Raw genomic sequence first — 15511 nt, 5'->3', positions numbered from 1 at the left:
GCTCACCACCCACCGACCGATGCCCAGCCCGTCCCGAGCCGCAAGCAGTCCCCGAGCCGCGAGCAGTCCCCGAGCCCCGAGCAGTCTCCCCGCGACCGACCGACCGAACTAACCGCCCCCCCCCAAGCATGACGTTATATGGTATGGAATAGCTCTTTGGTCAGTTTGGGTTAGCTGTGCTAGCTGTGCTGTACTCCCAGCTTGTTATGCACCTGGGCAAGCAGGAGAAGCTCAAAAAGTCCTTGAGTAGTCTGAGCACTACTTGGCAACAGCTGAAAACATCAGTGTGTTATCAACATTCTTCTGGTACTAAATCCAAAACACAGCACTATGCTAGCTACTATGAAGAAAATTAGCTCTATCCCAGCCGAAACTAGAAAAAAGAACTAGAAAGTTAGAAAATAAGAGAATGGCACAACATTTTGAACAGAAACTTCTACAAGGACATGCAATTTTACCATCAAAAACAAGACTACAGGAATCTGTCCAACAGCTAGGCTGTTCACCATTGAGAAGAGTTTCACATATATGGATCTCCATGAGGATTCATATATTATTGGCCTCTAGAAGGGAGAGAGCGATGGGTTACATTGGTCTAAACTTTAATTTTTTTTCATACTGTATACTTTTGCATAGGTAATATTTTCTTAATTCTGAATCCTTAAGGGAAAATAAAATCTAGAAAATTCCTGTAGTTTTACAAGTTGTTTTTCAATTTGTTGCTGTAGAATTACTGAAATGGAGAAGAAAGTGGAAACACGGATATATATCAAATCTTAATGATATGTGTGGAACCAAGGGTTGCATTTGAAGGAACAGGCGATTTGAAGCGTGGACTAAAAATGTCCCTAAGCCATATTCCTTACTATTGCAGTAGCACTCACATGCTTCTGAAATGGGAGATACTAGGGAGACAGAGATAAGTAACTCGGTAATCACGTTAATTAGAGCATTCTCTTAATAAGATTAGGTGGGAGGGAAGTCTTGTCTACTCATGAATGAAGGATTTGCTGAAAATCCATTGAAGTCAGGAATGTGTAGGTCTTCTAAGTCAGAATTTAGAGGCCATATCCCAACTTGCAGTTTATGAGGCTTTGAGGAACTGCAACTATTAAAAGCAAACCCATTCTCAAAATGAAAATGCAGTCACTAAACTGCATGTGCATACTTAATGTTCAAATAAATTTTAAAAGCTTTAAGACTAGGTACAGGTTTGGGGTTTCAGTTTTGATTTGTTTTCTTTTTTCTTTTCTAAACAACAGTACGAGTGGTCTTGCTTTGGTATGTGGTCAAGTGAATCCTCCTTGCTCTTTTAGTGATGTATTTCAGGGGCTTGGCATCTTCCCCCTGTTGCCTTTGGGTAACCAGAATAGAAGAGAGGTGGGAAAGTTGGACCTTTTCACATGTTTTTTATTTTCAAAATCAGAGAGCATTCTGTTAATTTTGTACTAGTTGTAGCTTTTTACTTGTATTAGTATTTGCTGTTAGAATGATGTGTACAAGGAAGAATGGGGTTCAATGTTTCACATTGATTTTTATCAGTAACACTCAGAGGTACTAACTGAAATTGTGCCATGTGTTTCCACGAGGTTAGTGTAATTTATCACCATTCATTAGATCATAAATTCTTTGAAGCTAAGGGCTTTTTGCTGTTTGTACAGCCTCTAGAATAATGAGATGGAGGCTCTAGGTGCTACCCTGTTGCAAATAGTCAAAGATAAAAGTTCAGAATAAGTAAGCAACAGAAGACCTTGGCCTTGACTCTCATGAGCTTTCTTATCAGTTGGAAAAATTAAATGATAATGCAGACAAGAAATGGGTGAATTGTTATCCTCAGTTTACAGATAGGGAACTGAGGGAATACTGGAGGTTTTTCATAAATCTGCCCCAAATCTCTATTCTCAAATCAGACCCCAAATTTTGAATTCTACTTCAGTGCCTTGAGCTCAAGACTCATGCGTTCTCAGTACCTGCTCTTAGTAAACAGGATTATGTTGCTATTTAGAGAAGCCTCTAAAACCTTATATGAAGGATTTTAAAATACACTGGTTTCTTATTTTATGTTCACCTATTAATGTATCACTATAGAGATCTAGACTAGATTAATCTTACCACTTTAGCACCAGATAATAGGTCTTTTATTGAAAAGCATAATATTTTTTTATGAAGTAAGAAGTGACAGCCAACATTAGTGTTGGATTAATTGCCCTTGTAAAATAATTTCTAAATTACTTTCCAACTCAGTCATGTTCTCTTAGAACAGTTCATCTGAGATGTCCATTTCATCTGCTGATAGATCTGAAGGTCACAATAATAGTGGTTTCATTTCGTATCTGGTGTTGTCAGGTTGAAGTAGTCACTATTAAACATTTTTGCAATTTGCTAAAATAATATTTCTAATAAAAAAAATCCAGTTCCTTAATTTGTATTGTTTAGAGGGAAAAATATTTCCTGTGTTTCAGTAGTGCTCTGCAAATTTGTTTTAAATATCTACAGAATGGTAAATAATGAGGCAGTTCTTTCTGTTCCAAGTATTGTTTTAAAATAAATGACTCTCATCCTAGCTAGCTTTTGGAAAAACTCTGGTACTGATATTCTTGAAGTGCCTGAAGGCCAAGTGTTGAGTTATGGTGATCACAGATGTTTTACAGCTGGCTTCCGTGTGAGATTATGTGAAATAAGAAAAGATAATAAAAATAAGAAAAGACAGTTTATTCTAAAAAACAGATTAACAAGACAGAATATAAACAGGTTCATAAAACAATAATGATCACAGAGAAGACTCTTCCAGTTACATGTAGGAAAAGTGAAAGATCCAGTGCAGCTAAAGTAACGTAGGAAGTGCTTTTCTTGTGGAGGGCCATTGCCTGTGTAGAACTTGCTTCCAGAATCTGTGATGGAGTTGAAGAAGAGGGATTCAGAGTAGGATTTGACTCCTGTGCAGGCAGGACATTCACAGATAACGGGGCAGGCGTATGTTAAAGGCACGCTCCCAGTCTTTGAAAGAAAAATTTCCAATATGTTTATGTTATTCCATAAAAACCTTAAATGAGATTCCTGAAGTTTCTTTAACAGATTATCTTGTACTGTGATCACAAACCTGTAGTAGATGAAAATGCCATCTAACTGCTGTTTTAAGTGCCACCCATTTAGTCTTAAGTTTCCGTATGTTCTGGTACATTCCAGCCTCTGGTTTGTTTTTTTTTTTCCAGTTCATTTACTCTTTCAGGTTGCCTCCTAGGTGTGCTTTCTTTATGCTATTACCCCCTTTCAGTTCAAATAGTCAAAGCACCCAGAACCAGTGCTGGTTTCCCTATCCTTTTTCCACAAGATATACACACTTTATTTAAAGATATTTTCTCAGAACTTCAAACATGATGCAATTTTGGGGTCACAGTTACTGATCTGCTTTGTCCTCTCTGTCTTCTCTGCTGCATGGAGCTTCTCTCTAACTTCCACAGATAGACAGCTTATCTGATTTTTTCACTTTGCTACCCCAGTCAAATTTTCTCTGAAAATTTCCGAGGGTGAATATAGTAACTCAGAAAGATGTCTACAGGTGTCATTTGTGTGAAATTAATAATAGGTTTAAAGTGGTAGGTGGAGCGTAGGAAGTTGGTTTTAGGAGCAAAATAAAAAATGACATTTTTAATTAGAAAACACAGACATTTTCTTGGCCACTTATATGAAAATATTGCTATTAATTTACATGAATGTGGCATTTATTTTAGCACATTCTTGTAGATAATCCATGTGGTTATGAATCACACCTTATATACTGACTCAGAATATTTCCCCACTGAAGTTGCTTTCCTAAGAAAATGTTAGGCTCATTCTTTTTTTACAAATGTAGTGGTTCTCAGTATAGGAGTTCTACAGTTTAGGAAACAACCAAAAAAAAAAAAACCCAACAAAGGTAGTTCACACTTCATGTTCCTGTCCTTTAATACACCTCAGTACATGTATCTGTCCTGTGGTGTCCATTATCTCCCTCATAGAACATATGTATAAATTATTTACTACACACAAAAGTAGTTATAATACTAGAATTTAAAGAGCTGATGATCTTCTGTGGTAATGGTAGTTTAAAAGAAAATGTTCAGATTATGTTCAAAATTTGTGTTGCATGACAAAATTACCAAAAGTGGTATTAAATTTCAAGGCTACTAAAGCTAACGCACTAGCTCCACACATCCATGATCCTTTCTCCAGAATAACTATTTTCTGGTGTGCTGCTTGTCCTCTGTTTGACAGCCAAGTGTTTCTATGAATCAAGAATTAAAACAGGAGTCATTTATTCCAATCTATGGTGCAGTAAGGCTCACAGTATTAAAAGTCCTGATTCAGAAGAGATGCAGTGTCCTTAAAATAGGCAGTTTCGTATTTCATGTGAAATATGGAAAAGGGCTTTAATAAACCAAGAGTAATGGACAATAGTTACTTGTTCCTATTACTAAAGCTATTTGGATTTGAATGAGAATTTTGTTCCTAACTGTGACTACTTGTCCCACAGGGAATTCCTGTTTCTGTGTTTGTAATGTCACTGCATGTTGCCATGGCAAGAGTGTGTGATACTACAAGTTTAGCATTATCATGTTAGGCAAGGACAAAGGAGGTAGCAATTAGTTTAGAGCAAAATAAACTTTATTCACAAAATTGAAAATGTCTGTGGAATTGTATCTCTGCTTTTATAAAATATTGTTAGTATTTTCCAGTACAAAAGAGTAACTTCAATACTTTTCCATTGGTCTTTATTAATATATACACTATATATATATAAAAATCCATCACAGTGTCTTCCACAACTTGTAGAGGTTATTCACATTGAACAGAGGAAGGCTGTAAAGATTTTCTGTCCAGCTTCAGTCTGAAGAAGTTACTGCAAGCTGAATGCTGCGAACTGCACAGTCCCACCTCGAAATGGCACATGGAAACTCCTGGCTGTTCTTGGGCATGCTGTTATGAAAGAATCTGAGGCCTGCGCTCAGATTCATGCCTAAAAATGAAGTCATCTGGGAAATATCTCTTTGAAGGAACAGCCGCTTTCTGAATGACGTCATGGCCTGTTTACTCATGTGGCCCAGAAGTGCACCCCTAATTCAGCTGTCTCACCCCATTAAAGAAGTTCTGAGTTGATCAAAATGCTCCAAATTTTAGAAAGCTTCATCTTACTGGTAAAGCAGAATGGTTTTGCCAATTTTTTTTTTATCGAATTTTGCCAATTTTTTTGTTATCGAATACTTGACAACATAGCTTGTTTCTTCATAAGGGTTTTTTGTCATCTCAGTGCAGTTTTTATTGTTCTTGGGAAGGTTTTGTTTGATGGGCTGAGTATTTGCAACAGGGATAAAAAAAGTCAGCAGGACAGATGGAGCTTGAGAACACTGAGTTCAGGCTTTAACTTGCTATATTTTGTGAAAAAGCTAGATAGCCTGCAGAATGCTAATACAGAGCAGACCAGTACACATTGTGGTTAAAGGAACATTATGAAAAACAGTGCGTTGATACAGCAGGACAAAACAGAGCCAAAAACTAGGACAACAGTTTTGCATGTCTTATGCAGTGTGTTATAGTGGTAACTCTTAAGAAAGCTGTTGTGAGAATACCAGCGCTTGGGATCTTGATATTGCTGTTCCTTTAATTGTAGCATTGCACTAGATTGGGTGGTTTTAAGGGGATGGGGTGGAGTGTCTGTCCCTTACCTTTATGGGAGTGCTAAAGAAAATGAACCCTCACCTTCAATTTGGGTAGACAACTTGCTTTTATACAAGTAGTAACAATGAAAACCTTTTTTCACTCTGCAGTGCAGTGAAGTTCCCTCTAGACTTGCTGGTGTTGCTAGCTAGTGTCTGAGGAGATTAAGTGGGAATCAAAGCAGGGGTGGTCTCTGTGTTCTAAAGTTTCTAACAGTACATTTAACATATTTGCAAAAGAGTTTGTAGGTGTAGAGCTGTTTGTTCTACTTCAGTGTATTTGAGTGGAATACAGGAATTGTTGAAGTGTCTTATGGTTAATATAAATTAAATCACTATTGGCATCTGGTTTACGAAAAAAATGCAAACAAGATCTCAATTTTCTTATATTAATATATTTGAAAATATCTAGGACTTGGTGCAGAATAGTATTTCTGTAAATATTTGAGGGCTTAGTCTGACTTTACTGTTTCCATAAAGAAATGATGCTTGAGTTGAATCCAACTCCTGTGGTGCGCAACTAAGTTTACTGTCTGATTATGGACTTGTAACACTGAAAAATCTGTCTAGTCTATTATTGTGCACTTCTAAGCTGAAAAGTTGATGTTTAAAATAGTGACTGTGAATTATTTTTAGGTGGACTCTCTTCAGTTAAATTAGAGTAAATATTTTTTTTTATTGGGAACAATCCAGTCAGGAATACAAATAAATCTTCTGAATTGAGGCATTCAAGCAGTACGAGGTGTCTTCAGTGAGTGGCTTCGTGTTTGGAATGTACCTTTCTAAAGGAAGTACCAACTTTGGTAATTAGTTCTGTTTTCCCTCTCGGGGTACATAATGGTTCTTCTGAAGGTGAAGGTACCCTTCCCCGTGAACTCATGTTATCAGAAGTATAATCTGTTTGACTAAACACCTTCACTGAATGTTAGTTCAGTAATGATCACTCTTACAGAGATACTGTATTTTAAGTTTCAACAGTGAATTTAGAGTTGCCAGTTCTTAGTTCTTGGAGGTCAGAGACTAAATAAAATCTAAATAGGAGATTGCAATTGGATGCCTTTGTTTGATGTTAGATGAATCTCTGTGTTAAGTGTTAATAGTTTCTGCATTGAAGCAAAAGAGCTATAATAACCTGATGATGGTGCCTTTGGATTACCCACAGACATCTCCTGTTGCAGTAAAAGGAGCTCACAGATGCTTCTGCTAAGAAAAAAAAAAAAACCAAACCAAAAAAACCCCCAAACAAAACAAAACAAAAAAACCCCAAAATCTGTTCCCATGTGTAAAAGCCAAAACTGGAAACACTGGGTGTGTCCGAATTGAAACCCAGAGGATAGAGTTTGGAAGCGTGTTGTTCTTTTAATTTAATCCTTCGTTTTATCCAGTCTCTGAGCACAGGATTCTTGCATGTGGAGGGTAATGAACAGGGCAGCACACCTGAAGAAAGAATGCTGTCAAAAGAACTTGTGCATCCCAGTCACAACCAGAGAACCATATTATAAGAAATTCTTTTTCTCCAGTCATAAATTTTTTCTCACTACCGTCTTCCCCTGCCCTTGTTTTTTTCATGCCAAATATTATCTCTGGATTTTTTGTTTATGTATCAGCTATGGAAGTGCACCTGGGCTTAAAAGAAAAACAGGGCTTCAGTGTGATATACTGCTAATACTAGCATCACTGTCATTTGTGCACTGTTAACATCTTCCTCTTTAAACCCTTTTCCTATACATCAAAAACTTTGAAAGAATTTTCAAAGATTATTTGAGCTTGCAGGTTTTTTGCTCCAAGCTGGAATATCCCTAAGGGATACTACTATTGCCCCCCTGCTGCTGCCACCATGCCTCCGCTAGGTGGGAATGTAGAGCTCGCTTAGACCAGCAGTGAACTGTTAGCTCCAGCTAGCAAGTCTGCAGAGCAAGCCAAAGAACTTTTTCCTCATCCAGTTGTTCGGTGGAAGTAAGTCTGCGTGTAGCTGTGTTTATTCTCAGCCAGTGGCTAAAATCCGGGTAGCTGGAAGGTGGTTGATAACGGTGTATTCAATGGGAGAGCAATGTACACCCCCTCCCTCCCACCACCCCAGCTCCGTTACAATCTTCATATTCAGCCTGACAGCTCTTCAGGGCATGATACAGTTTGAGATGTGCTTCTGAAGTGCTGTGTGAATTGATGGACTGAAGAAATACTGAATGTTTTTTTCTTGTACAACTGGTATTTTCTACAGTGACAGTTTTGACAAGATAAGCTTTTTACCTTTTCTGTTTGCTTTCTGTATTCCAGTCTGCTCTTATCTTCCTTGTGAAGGTACTAACTGTATCTCTTAATGCTATTTTACCTTTAGGATTAGATATTTTTATGCAGAGAATAGCTTTGCTAGCTGTGTTGTGATCTGATTTAATTTAAATATATCCTTGTTGATAGCCCCCTTAGCATATGACCACACTGATCTCTCTGGAGACGGCCTTAAGTTTTGATCATTTACAAAGTGTGTCCTAAATTCTTCTGAAGTTCTGCTTCCAAAGAAACCGGCTATGTTAATATAAATGTATACAGCTATTGTATTCTCCTTTTTCTGTGCCCTTCAGTTTTTCCCATCTGGCTGTGGATTAAAATGCAGTGGGACTTGAGGAAGAATATGACCTGGTGTAATTATTCTCATTCTTTTGCCTTTAAAATTACACCAAGGTAGATTTAACTTACTTGGACCACGCTTCAGCTTTCTTCCCAGTGAGCAGCTGTATAATTTCTCATCAAATCCAAACATGGGTTAGAAGATAGGTGTAGGCAAGATTAGGATGACCCTATGTCCTCAGTTTCTCAGGCATCTTTACCAGAACATTTCTAGATATTCCCACTTCCAGACATTCGGGTTCTTGGCAAGAACCACATCCAGAGCCTGGTGAGGTGTACTGCTCCAAGGAAATGTCTACATTGTCCATCAACTGTTGAAAGACATATTAAGCTTTAGTTACCAAATTGTGTTCTTTATTGTTTAATCATAGCACCAAATCTGAAGACTGAGATGATTGCTTCCACATTTGATAGTGAAGAGTTCTTAAGTTACTACACTTCTAGAGAATAGAAGAAAGTACAAAATAAACCATCATGGCGTGTTGAGACATTGCTTAAAATTCAGCACAACGTGTTTTTTACATGACTGCATCTGGAAGATTCTTTTGTTAACAGTTACCTAATTATTTTATGGCTCTTTCTGTAATACTGTCTTTTTTTTTCACCCCAATATTTCAATAGCTCATCAGATAGATATTTCTTTCTTTCTATCTTAATTACTGTAAATATCTTCACCTCTGTGTTTTCTCACATGCATTTGGCTTAATTCTACTGATGGATGAAATACCTGGTAATGTTTGGTTGCCATTAGAAGACCCTTCTTTTTTTCTTGATATTTTAATCATGCATTCCTCCTTTTTTTGCAAATACTACTCAAACACTCCCTCAGAAAAACGTGTAGAATGTTTTTTTCTGTGTCAGAGTCACCATTTCTGCAGAGCATTACATGTCGACAAGCAGGGGATATTCAGGGAGTGTGCTGATGTCTGTGGCACTTTCCTCTCTTATATGCTCATGGGGAAAGTTTGATTTCTGCTCTCATTTGAGCAGCAATCATACCTGGGAGAGGCGGTTGTTTTTAAGGTGTCACTAGAGAAGTGCCCACCAAAAAGGACAAATCCAAACATTTATGTACTCTGGCAAAAACGTGTAACAGCTTCCTCTGTTCTCTACCAATACAGGTGGGGAACAGGACTATAGGGTGGGGAAAGAGAAGGAAACCAAAATAGAAAAATAAACTATTTTATAGTCCATATTGTACTTCTGCTGTTCAGTTGGCAGAGAAGACTCACGTATGCAAGGCTGAACAAAAATGTCTTAGGAAGTTGTTAACAGCTTAGACATTTGTTCATTGGTTTTCTGCATAGCTTCAAAACTGATCCCACTTCTCTTCCATTCTAGTTTTATAGTATATAGTGTCATTCTGATGTTATCAGAATGTCGATACATTTATCTTCCTTTCATCAGTAAATCAACATCCCTTCAACTTCTGCTGTAGAAGGAGCTAATTTGTCAAATTTTGGCAGCAGGTATCCAGTAATTTTGCATTGCTTTTTTCCTTTCTTTATTGTATGAGTTTGGTAAGTACTTTTTTCATATAATTGCATTTAAATCTGCATAAAAGAGAACTTTTAATGCTCAGGGATTTCAGAGAAATGTGGCATTGTGAAAGACTGGGTTTTTTTCAAGTTGAAATGTGATGACAAAACAGATGTGGTTTTATTATTAAAATATCCTACACTGCTCTCTACTGGAAGAGTGGAAGTCTACGTTAAATATTCAAAAGAGCATGTAAAACTATTTCTTAGCAAAGTTTTAGGTTTAATGATGGTTTTGACCCTGGTAAAACTAACTTTTCCAAAGTATGGGTAGGGGGTTTTATATTTCCCCCCTAAGTTTTGAAGAAAAGCACCTGGATATACTTCGCATGTTAAAAAAAGTAGAACATTGAGGGTTGAATTATTAGCTGACGGGGGAAGAACTACTGGAGAGCGTCTTGTTAATGGCAAGGAAAAATAGTGAACTGTTAACCTTAACAGTTCACATGACCTTACTAACAGCTATTGGGGACCTGATAACAGCAATAGACTTGTCAGAACTGTAAAGGATTCTGAATACCTGAAGTTGCCCTGTGCTTGAATTTACTTTTAATTGAGCCAGCAAAATGAAAGTAAAAAAGACTTACCTTTTATTCTAATAGTTTCTCCAGCCAAAGATGTTCACAACTATGAAAGCATTTTTCATTATTTCACTATTGAATTGGACCAAAACATGTCTTGCTCAATTTAAATGCATAGGAAAATTTAATTTCAACCGCATTGTGGAGGAGGAGATATTCCCCACAAAGGGTCTGTTTACTAGTTTGTTGTGTAAGACAGCCCTCCTGGCCATTACAGTTTACGTATTTTACCAGTTGTTGTCAACGATAAAACTTGATTCTGGTATGATGAAATACTGTCTGTTAATTCTCCACAGCTGTACTATCTTGCAAATCTTTGCATGTAGAGCAAGCACATCTGGTTGTCTGCTTATCTTAGATGATAAACAGCTTGATCTGAGGTGTTCATCTTGTGTTTGGCTGGTCAACAGCTCCCTTTCTTAATGGCAAGCATCAGTGAGGGAAGAACAAGCCTTAATGTACTTTGAACTGATTTGACTGATAAGATCTGTTGACCTCATAAAAGTTATTTCTGATTATAGACAGCTGCAATTGAGATCAGAATAAATAATGAACTAGAAAAGTAACTTTTCATCAGTTTTATAGGGAATGTGTTTGGAAGAATGGCAGATCGCAATGAAAAATGTGTAGTAATTTATATGGGGGAAAAATTGCCTTAACTTGCTGTATGTTATACAAATATAAATGGCATTCTCTTCAAACTTCTTAAAGTATCCAACTGAGACTCAGTATGATTCTGGTGAACTTTTTGTTAGCACTAAATGATACATAAATATTTAAAAAGATGAGTCTAGTGACATGCCTAATTTATTGAGATTTTTTTATTGGCTTATTATGCATAAAGTACACCAACTTCAGGAACAGCACTTTCACTAGTTGCAAACAGTAAATATATCTAGCAATCATATGTAAACATCTTTAATATGTATTAGGTATTTAATGTTATTGAAAACTTAGGAAATTAGTGCATTTATTAAATTGCATATAGGATTAATACTGAATGATGTGATGGGGAACTGCTGCATCATTTACTATTTCTCTGTTCTGCAATTAAATTAAGCATGGGAGTGGTATTAGCTTGACTCTCAGGAACAGTTATATTTCATGTTGTTGTTGTTTTTCCTTGTCAGCTGGGTCTGCCAGAGGGCCATAGCTCCACAAGGGAACCTGAAGCGATCAAAGCAATCGCTGACTTTTAAAGTTTCCATCTAGAATTCTGCAGCAGTATTGCTTTCTAAAGGAGACTGATCTTGAACAGGATAGTTTCATATTTACCAACTTTGCTTTAAAATTTTTGTTGCAGAAACTCTTCCAAGATGAATATTTATACTACTCATGCCACAGCTGTACCGAATTCCTGATGTAACAAATATTTATCTTCTGTGTTTGTGTGAGATTTGGTGGGAAAAATCTGCTGAAAATACCGTAATGAAATGGCCGTCTCCCCATTTCATGAGGATGGTAAATTAGTTGTTAGTTATTTACTTTAGAAGTTGCAGAGGTGGCAGTGTTAGGGATTATACAAACACAGAGGCCTTCGTCACATTGAGCTTGTCATCTAAAGTCTCAGTTTTGCAAATATATATGTGTTTGCTTAGCTTAACTATTACAAGTAATACTATAGTGATATTAAAATACAATGATAGGGCAGATCACACACAAAAGATACAGAGCAGATGAAAAAGCAAGCAATAAAAAGCCTCCAGTTAATACGTTGGCTATATGTTAAACCTATATTGCATAGTCATTCTTTTGTTATGATTAGAAAGTAACTTATCTTGATTTGAAATCCTGTTAATATATTTTGCCCCCAAATAGATCAATTTAATTAATACAAATATTCAGAATACATGCTCTTAAGTGCTGTTTTTCTTTGTATTACTCTCTACATAAATTAAATGAGAAAGCTTATGAAGGTCAGGCATGAAATGTGTAAGCAGTTATAACTAAAACTGGAGCTTACGTGAATGACAAAAAATAGAACTGCAGTTAACAAAGATACTAATATATATATCAGATACAGACAATGCAACCCATGGCATGGTCTCTTCATTTCTAATTGATATTAACACTCAAGCCACAGATCTTCTTTGTATTTCTGGATTAAATGCATCTCACTGTGTTTTCCTATGCTGAATATTTTATTAAGCATAAGCTCTAATTCCACATGCAGCTCAAAACTTCTGAGAGTAATAAAAATTTCAGTAGTGATGCTTAATGTCAAAACCGATACTCATCTGGAAGATGATGCATTGTGGATGACTGGTGGAATTCTGGTTGGTGAATCTAGTTGGTTGAATACTTTGGGTTGGAAGGAACCTTAAAGGTCATCTAGTTCCAACGCCCCTGCCATGGGCAGGGACATCTTCCACTAGACCAGGTTCACCAAACCTGGCCTTGAACACTTCCAGGGATGGAGCATCCACAACTTCTCTGAGCAGCCTGTTCCGGTGCCTCACCATCCTCACAGAGAAGAATTTCTTCCCTATATTTAATCTAAACCTAACCTTTTTCATTTTAAAGTCATTACCCCTTGTCCTATCACTATATGTCCTTGTAAAAAGTCCCTCTCCACCTTTCCTGTAGGCCCTCTTCAGGGGAAGGCTGCTGTAAGGTCTCCCTGGAGCCTTCTCTTCTCCAGGCTGAACAACCCCAACTCTCTCAGCCTGTCTTTGTAGCTCCCTGATCATCTTCATGGCCCTCCTCTGGACTTGCTCCAACAGGTCCGTGTCCTTCTTATGTGCAGGGGCCCCAGAGCTGAATACAGTAAAGTTATGTTCCATAAATATTGATACAATGCTCATGATGTTTCCATATACTTTGGGTCTTGGTTGTTTATTTCTTTTGTAACTTGTTGAGCAAACCTGATTCCTGTGTGTTTCTTCAGGTTTTGTCAGTCATTTAAGCCTGTGCTTTCAGCAGTTTATCTTTCTATTTAGATGTCTACTTCTCCCTCCCCTCCATGATGAGAAGTAGTGATTTCTGATTTTGGGAACATTAGTATGGGCTTACAAATTCAGCTGTGGCAGAAGCTTAATTTGGTGCTTACACTTTCTAAGGCAGTAATGTGAATTAGCTTGAGGTACAAGCCTCTGGTACAAGCCACAGTATTTATGGAAGTTATCGTTATGTGGAACGATTGGTCTGCTGCTGGGATTTATTGAATACAGCAAAGATACCTTCAACTTTCTTGGACTTTGAATCAGAGGGAGATAGCTGAGAGGGAAGGGGAGGGAAAATTACTCTCTTCCTTTTGAGAGTCATCTGGATGGAAGTAAGCAAATAAGAAACAGCCTTTGCCCTTCTGGAGAAGTGGCTGCAGGCAAGGCAGCGTACCCCAGGGCATCTGGAAGCGTACTTGACATAATTCCACGCAAGGCCTGGCCCTAAATGTGTATCAAGAAGTACCAGGCTGCTTACTTTGATAACACCTCTGGAGCTGCCAGTTTCAAAGCTACGCAAATATTAGGAAGCACACATGGATGAAGCATGCTCAGCCGTCTTCCACTTCACCGTCAGCAGCTTTGACCTGTGTTCTCTGTTCACTGGGCCTTGTCCATGCTTGCAGCTGTTATTTCCTGTGTTTATGCAGGATTACTGTACTGTATATAACATACCCTGGCCTGCTTGCAAACTTTACAGCAAGCCAAGTGGATGGTGTATAAATATGCTTGTGTACAAATACCTGGTAATGTTAGTATTCCTCTTAGATTCTCATCCGTCCTTATCTACTTTCTTTCTTGTACATTCAAGCTTGTGGTTACCTTTTTTTTCCCCCTCAAATTTGCTCACATACATTCACTCACCTTTCCCTTTCTGCCTCTGTCACATACAGTATCCATAATGTCCAAGAATCATTCTTCTTTCTCTAAATCTGTTTTCTGCAACTGTCATTTTTCCAGGGAAGAACACAGCCTCTATTTAAAGTCATCAAGGATGTTGCATGAAAGGCAACAACTCAATAATAGAGGTTTCTGCTTTATTATTACAAAAACTTCGTCTCCTAGCTGGAGAATTGTAGTAGTAGAGAGTATTGGCAGTAGATGTGGCTGGTGTTTTGATCTGCACACTGTTGTATTCAAGATGGCACATCATACTTCAAAATCAGTAGCAAATTTATAATGAGACTTAATTATTGGTAGAGCTGAAAAGCTTTTTTGCAGGTGTACAGCTTGAGCACGTTGGCTACAGTAAACACATTTCAAAGTTTTAATAAAATTAAAAACTTCAGAGTTACTATGTGGAAAGCATCTGTAGCTTGGCAAATTTAGGTTCCTTTTGAAACTGCTAAGACTTTAAAAGTATGCATACCTCTGCATCTGCACACATCTGCATGTTACACAATTATGAAAAAAATTGTGAACTTCAAAGAAAAACAGGGGTCTGTACTTCCTTGCTAGCATTATTTTGGCATGTACGGGTACATCACAGAATCACAGAATGGTAAGGGTTGGAAGGGACCTCAGGAGATCATCTAGTCCAACCCCCCTGCTAAAGCAGGCTCACCTAGAGCATGCTACACAGGACTTCATCCAGGCGGGCTTTGAATATCTCCAGAGAAGGAGACTCCACAACCTCCCTGGGCAGCCTGTTCCAGTGCTCTGCCACCCTCAGAGTGAAGAAGTTCTTCCTCATATTCAACTGAAACCTCTCGTGTTTCAGTTTGCATCCATTGCCCCTAGTCCTGTCGCTGGACACCACTGCAAACAGACTGCTTCCGTCCTCTTGACTTCCGCCCTTAAGATATTTGTATGCGTTGATGAGATCCCCTCTCAGTCTTCTCTTCTTCAGGCTGAACAAGCCCAACTCTCTCAGCCTTTCCTCGTAGGGGAGGTGCTCCAGTCCCTTTATCATCCTAGTAGCTCTCCTCTGGACTCTTTCTAGGAGTTCCTACATGGTGGGACTTAAATCAACTGTACCTCAATATGACAATCGGGCAATTCAAAATTAATTAAATTATTACACAGATGCAGTTTGGGCAGGATTATTGTACCTTTCATAACCGTATAGTAGAAGGCAAGCAAAACTGTACAGAACATAAAGGCATTTCAGTGTACAAATAAAGAAATTG

At 37.9% G+C, this 15511-nt stretch overlaps 1 protein-coding gene across 1 annotated transcript in view; it reads left to right on the top strand.

Moving 5' to 3' along the window:
- Positions 1 to 15511, top strand: part of GULP1 (GULP PTB domain containing engulfment adaptor 1) — a 109065-nt gene that overhangs the window by 50495 nt on the left and 43059 nt on the right. The window lies entirely within an intron of this gene.

This window comes from Egretta garzetta, unplaced genomic scaffold (assembly GCF_000687185.1).
Source record: "Egretta garzetta isolate BGI_Z169 unplaced genomic scaffold, ASM68718v1 scaffold297, whole genome shotgun sequence".
Lineage (NCBI taxonomy): Eukaryota > Metazoa > Chordata > Aves > Pelecaniformes > Ardeidae > Egretta > Egretta garzetta.
The sequence above is the reverse complement of the archived record's forward strand: the minus strand, read 5'-3'. Positions and strand labels throughout refer to the sequence as shown.